This window comes from Tenrec ecaudatus, chromosome 14 (genome assembly GCF_050624435.1).
Source record: "Tenrec ecaudatus isolate mTenEca1 chromosome 14, mTenEca1.hap1, whole genome shotgun sequence".
NCBI lineage: Eukaryota > Metazoa > Chordata > Mammalia > Afrosoricida > Tenrecidae > Tenrec > Tenrec ecaudatus.
This window is the reverse complement of record NC_134543.1, coordinates 17385807-17392771: the sequence shown is the minus strand read 5'-3', so window position 1 is coordinate 17392771 and position 6965 is coordinate 17385807. Positions and strand designations below refer to the sequence as shown.

Sequence of the window (6965 nt, the reverse complement as noted above, 5' to 3'; positions counted from 1 at the left end):
TTTCTGAGGCTACAACTCTAAAGGAAGAGAAAGCCTCAACTTTCTTTCCTAGAGTGGCCAGTGATTTTGAACTGTTGACTTGTGGTTAGGAGACCAACATGCAATCCAAATTATTCAAGGAAAAATAAGTGTACTGACGAAGATCACAGTGTCCAGGTGCTCAAGTGAGTGTGAAAATGACTCAGATAATGGGTAGCAATCTAGCAATGCATTATATCTCTCCATCCTTCAGTCCTGTGTCTTGCATTTGTCTCGCTGCATAAACCTATGAGGAAAAGAGAAGAGTACATTTCACTGTAGGTACCTCATAATTTTTTCAATCTTCTGTCCCTTGGGCAGGATAATTCTCTCCCTTAGTTTATATAAAAAGTAATACTTTCCTCTAATTCCTAAGTCAGTATTCATCTTCTTTATTACCAGAAAATTTCTTCAACCAATTTAGATTAATTTAAGGTCATATAAAGTATTAATTCTTAAATTTGAACTAACCGCAAGTTTCAAGCTTTCTAAGCTCATTTTTCCCACCTTCTGGTGATTTACATATATTTCTGGTCAGAAGTTCATTACTGAATCTAGACTTTGTGATAGTTAGGTTAGCTATGCCAACTACACCCACTTAGGCTTACGTGGCTGTGGCCTTCTCTGAGTATTCTGGGAATACCCTGTGTCTTTCTCTCTCTTTCTTGATTCTGCCATCAGAAGAGGCAGGCTACTCTCTACTTTAACTTCCTGTTAACGAGCCACATGGAGCCACACTGATGGCAGCCAGAACCCTGGAGATGCTTCTCCTGCCACTGGATCCACAAGACTTTTCACCCACCAGCTGGTGATCATTCTGCACTTGGCATCATTGAATACGCTGCATGAGTCTGAAGAGAAATTTATGGACTAGTGTCAGACACAAGGGCTAATGTTGAATATATGAACTTGATATGGACTGGGCTGGGATGTTTTCTTTTTTAATATGGAACGCTTCATGAATTTGTGTGTCATCCTTGTGCAGGGACCATGCTAATCTTCTCTGTATCGTTCCAATTTTAGTATATGTGCTCCCGAAGCGAGCACGGATGTTTTCTTAACATACAATTGCTCTCTGATATAAAATTCTCTCTTACACACACACGATTTTCTCTCGATTTGTTTCTCCAGGCAACCTGGTCTAACACAGACTTAATATTGTAATATTCTCTCATGTTTTCCATTTTAAGCCAGATGATGATTCCATTCCTACATCTTATATATCTCCCCAAATCTAGAAAATGATAGTCATAACAAATGCCTCCTTTTGCTGTGGACTTTCAGTCAATGGACTTCCAGTGAATTAAAAAGCATTGAATCTCCTTTTTTTGGATTTTGATTTGCTCTTTAGTTCTTTGCTCTTCAGCTCCAGTTTCCATACCATTGAAATGTTTTTTTTTTCATTTTACATATATATATATATTTATATATCTTAATTGATAGTTAATACATAAATCATATCATTCCATAGTTCAGTCACATCAAGCATTATTGTACAATTGCTACCACAATCAGTTTCCACACATTCTTTCTCTTCCTGGACACCTTGACATCGTCTCCCTTGACAGCTGTTGCTGTTCTTGTTAGGGGCCATCTAGTAGTTCTGAGGCATCAGGACCCTTTGCACAAGAAAATGAAACATTGCCTCGAAAGAACAGGTCATTTTTGGCTGATAACACCTGTTCCATCATCACAGCAGTTGCTAAATCTGAGGTGCTTATTGCAGCCACGGTGTCAATCCACCTTAGTGAGGGTATTCCTCTATTTCACTGTCCTTCTGATGAACACATATTGTCCTTTTACAGGAATGGTCTCTCCTGATAACATGCCCAAAGTACATGAGAGAAAATCTCACCGTTCTTGATTTCATGAGTTTTGTTTGCTCTCGAACAGTCCATTGTATTTTCAATATTCATTGTCAACACCATACTTCAAGTGCAGCCTCCTTTTTATTATTCATTTTCCACATGCATACGAGATGAATGAAATACCTGGGTTTGAAATAACCTGCAGCTAGGCGACAATATCTACCTGTTGCCTCATGAGGTTTCCCAGTACATGCAAGAGGAGCCTCGAGGCTCATGTGTTACAGATGAGATGTCCTGGGTGGCCAAGAAGGTGAGAAGATAGACAGACATGGAAGGACTCAGTGTGTGGGAGAGCTTGCTTGCCATGAAGTGAAACTCATGTTGACTTTCTGGAGACTTGTTTTGAAGGTAAACTTGGACCCAATTCCTGCAGAGTCCATGCTCAGGAGGGGAAGAGAACACAAAGAATCTTGTTTCGCCCAATGAGGAAAGCTGAGAATGGCACATTTTCACACTAATGACAGCTCACCTGAGAGCAGTAGGGGCGGGGAGGACAGATGTGAGTGGGAGAAAAAGCTAAGCATAGTGAATAAGGAGAGGCAGGCCTGGATGGCCGCTGGTCACCCAAAATGAACCAGCTAAGCCAGTTGGCACGGAGTTGACTCCAAGTCATCGCCACCCTGGATAACAGAATTGTGCTGTGCGCCACAGGTTTTTCAGTGGCTGCTGTTTCAGAAGCAGGTGCCAGGCCTTTCTTCCAAGAGACCTCTGAAGGGACTCAAACCTCCAATGCAAGAATACTTTCTTCTATTAAATTGGCATTCTATGATGCTAACCCTCCCAACACAACCGCTGAAGACAAAGCGGGTGAATAAGCAAATGTGGCGAAGAAAGCTGATGGTGCTCGGCTATCAAAATATATAGCATCTGGGGTCTTACAAGCTTGAGGGTAAACAAATGGCCATCTACCTCAGAAGCAACAAAGCGCACATGGAAGAACACACCAGCCTGTGTGATCACGAGGTGCCAAGGGGATCAGTTATCAGGCATCAAAGGAAATAAAAATCATATAATTGGGTGCACACTTCCATTATACGATCGCTGAGGACAAATGGGTGCATAAGCAAATGTGGCGAAGAAAGCTGATGATGCCCAGTTATCAAAAGCTATAGCGTTTGGAGTCTTAAAGGTTTGAAGATAAACAAGCAGTCATCTAGCTCAGAAGCAACAAAGCCCACATGCAGGAAGCACACCAGCCTGTGCGATCACAAAGTGTCAAAGGGATCAGGTAGAAGGCATCATCAGAACAAAAAAATCTGACTGTAGTGAATGAGGGGCGCAGTGCAGAGTGGAGACCCAAAGCCCATTTGTCGGCCACTGGAGATCCCCTTGGGGAGGGGTCTAGGGGAGGAGACAAGCCAGTCAAGGTGCGATGTAGCACCAATGAAAAATACAACTTTCCTCTAGTTCCTAAATGCTTTCTCCCCCCACTCCCACTATCATGATCTGAATTCTACCTTGCAAGTCTGGCTAGACCAGAGGATGTACACTGGTACAGATGTACACTGGTACTGGAAACACAGGGAATCCAGGGTGAATGATCCCTTCAGGGCCAACAGTGTGAGTGGCGATACTGGGAGGGTAGAGGGATAGTGGGTTGGAAAGAGGGAACCAATTACCAGGGTCTACATGTGACCTCCTCCCTGGGGGATGGACAACAGAAAAGTGGGTGAAGGGAGACTTCGGACAGAGCAAGATATGACAAAATAATAACATAAATTATCAATGGCTCATGAGGAAGGGGGGAGCTGGGAGGGAGGGAAAAATGAGGAGCTGATGCCAGGGGCTTAGATGGAGAGCAAATGTTTTGAGAATGATGAGGGCAATGAATGTACAGATGTGTTTTACACAATTCCTGTATGTATGGTTTGCGATAAGAGTTGTATGAGCCCTAATAAAAAGGTTAAAAGAAAAAAGAAGCATGACTCTTGGACCAAGAACATTTACCTTGCCTTGGAGTTTTATGCAACAGAGTCCATGCCATGCCCGAGTCCCACAAAAACATTAACGAAACTTCAAAGTCAAGCACATTTGACCCCGAAATTCTTGAATTTCCTGGTTCAATAGTATCCCAGAACTTGCACAAATCAAATTCGCTCCAGGATGTCGGGTTCCTGTGCACAGTTTGCCTTTCCAGACTAAGGGGGCTGGGTGGGGCTCCCAATAGCTGGGTATTGATGCTTTTCTCTCCAAACATGGTGTTCTGTAATTTTTCCCCCTTCCCTGAGCATTCGACGTTTACCTTACTGGTAATTGAGTTTGAGCGCTTTCCCTGGACGTATTTGATCTTTTTTTGGCTTTTGTTTTCTTTTCTGAGTAAATAAAAGTTTGTTCTGACAAAAAAAATAAATAAAAAGAAATGTCTGGGTTTAGGTCAGATGCACCTTACTCAGAGATATCCTTTCTCTATAATACTTTAAAGATATTTTTTATCATCACCTCCTAAATTAGTGTCATTGTATTAATATTTGGGGATCCATTTTAACACTAGAAATGCATCACTCTTTTTGTAAGAACAACTTATTCTAATAAATGAGGATCCATTTTATGTGCATGCTTGATGGAACTCGCTGAGAAAAGTATTCTTTTTGTTGCTGGTAGATGCCATTAAATCAGTTTCCACTGCTCAGACCTGAGTCATCTTCACAATCATTGTGTTATGTCCTTCTTCGGGGATTGGTCCGTCCTGATGGCATGCCCAAAGTAAATGAGATGCCGTCATGCCATCCTTCCATTTTGCAAGCATTCTGGCTGTACTTTTACCAGTTTAATCATTGATCATATGACTTCTTGATTGTCACCTCCAATGGCATTCATTGTGAACTCCCAGCTTGAGAAGTGCTGACCCAGTTCTTACCTTTTAGCATTTTAAAATAGGGCACCCGATTATTTCATTATAATGACTCAGTCTTCTTGAGCAGCCCACTGAATCTTTCTGCCCCTCGTTTACATTATCATCTTTTCTTTCTGTCTAGCTTCTCTATGTTCAATAGCACTCCTCAAAATCAATTCTAATATCTGTGATTGTCTTTTACTACTTGGTGTCTTTTTTAATGAATTTTGTTTTCACAAATACGATGTCACCGATGTAATTCTAGAACCTGTCTGTTCTTGCATCATTAGAATTCAATGCATCAAACTTACGTTTGATGGCCTCTCAACTCAGGTGGGCTATACACTTTAGGCAATATTTTGGCTCTTGTGGACTTGTTTTAATTTCCTTAAGCTCCCATTTGGCTTTGCATAGGGTAAATTGAAGTTCTTTTCCTCAGTAGCTAGCTGGTCTTTGCCTGACTGATGTTGATGTTGAGCTTCTCCATTATCTCCTTTCACAATTTAAATTGTTAATCATTTTGTTCCTCTCTATTTCATCTGGCAAGGTTCATGCATATAGTTACTATGTAAAATGTTGGAAAGATTTTTATAATAAGTAAGTCCCTAGCATCCAGCCATGCATTGATTCATTCTGTAAAAGTGAATGATTCAGATACTGAGAAATGGAGTTAGCTTACATTGGCCCAATATCCAGCTCTCATCAGGATTTAAAAAAATTAGTACCTGGGCCTAATCAAAGACAATATTAACCAAATATCATTATGCCCCAGGGGAGGACTGATAAGACTGTCTACCAGGCAATAACAAGGAGGTTTGGAAAAAGAGTCAAAGGCAGATTAAAAAGAAGAAGAACAACAACACAACAACAACAAAAACATAGATCCAGGAATGGGTTTGGAGCGCACACTAAATCCTAGCTTCAATTTAAGAAAAATTAGCTCTTACATTATGGTCCTGCTCAATACTTGCCTTCAGGAAGGGAACAGAGAAGACATGAGTGCTATAATAAAAATGTGTCAAAGAATTTGGATGGTGCCCAGCTATCAGATAAAGTAGCATCCAGGGTCTTAAAATCTTGTCTCCAAACAAGCAACATTCTAAGTGATGTCAACTAAGTCCACATGGAAAAAGAAAAACACGCCATCATCAGTCACCAAATGATTGTTAATCATATAATCCAAAGTCAAAAGAGGGATTAGTATCAGAGCTTAAGTTGCAAGAATCTGGTTTGAAGAAAGCTATGAGTAATAGTGGGAACCCAAGATACATTCGTGAGAACCACATAGGAAATAAACCTCCGGTGATCTCCCTCTAACCATAATTAAAGGATGGGAGGAAAGTGGTTACTAAGCAAAGTGCATTGGAAATATGAATACAGAAGATTAAAGGGATAAAGCCAATGTGAACAGTTAAAACTTCATTGGTTTACCCTTAACTGTTGTATGCTGGACCTGATATGATTCTCAACATGTTCTGTATTTTTGTTTTACTCTTATGTGCTCATATTTGGCTTTATCTCAGAGTGCTTATGCCATTAGAGTGCATCATCTGGAAGTTGGGTTATATGTCTTTCTGCGTTTCAGTAAATGGAACCCAGGATTGATGAACCTATAGGGACAGCAAGTAGAATAAGGGTTTCAGTGGGGGTGGGGGTGGGGTACAGAGGGGGTAAGGGTGAGAGGGGGCGTAAAAGGGAGATTAAATCAAGGAGCCCAGGAAGAAAAAGAATGTTGGGAAACTGCTTGCTGTAGCAAACTGCACAATGCTGCTTGACACGATTGAACAACACTGCTCGAAGAATCATATGAAATATGTATTAACTCCCATTAAAATTAAATTAAAATATAAATTAAACAAAAAGAAGTCCTTGTTCTTGCAAAACTCTATCATTTGATCCTCAGCCTTGTTTATGTCAACTAGATCACATTTTCTAACTATCGATTCCTATTCTTTGTTTACAGAGAGTACATGCAAATGAAAAGTGATCATCAATGTATCTGGATTGCATATGAAATCAATGTAAGAAATTGGTAAGAATCTTCAGTTTTTTCATCATTGGCATTAGTGATTGGTGTCTATATTTGAATCATAGTCCTATTAACTATTTATTTTTCTTATAGACATAGGGGTATTAATCTATAATTGATAGTGTTGCTTTATCAGGATAGATTTTAATATATTCTTTTTTGACAATGAAAGGATAGCTTTCTACTGATGTTTCTTTTCTCAAATATCCCCTTTTCA

General features: G+C 40.1%; 1 non-coding gene across 1 annotated transcript; it reads right to left on the bottom strand.

Annotated features, from left to right (window-relative positions):
• Nucleotides 1-958: 958 nt before the first annotated feature.
• On the bottom strand, nucleotides 959-1065 carry LOC142426991 (U6 spliceosomal RNA). The gene has a single exon (XR_012779840.1). It is a non-coding gene; the product is annotated as a U6 spliceosomal RNA (small nuclear RNA).
• Nucleotides 1066-6965: the final 5900 nt, after the last annotated feature.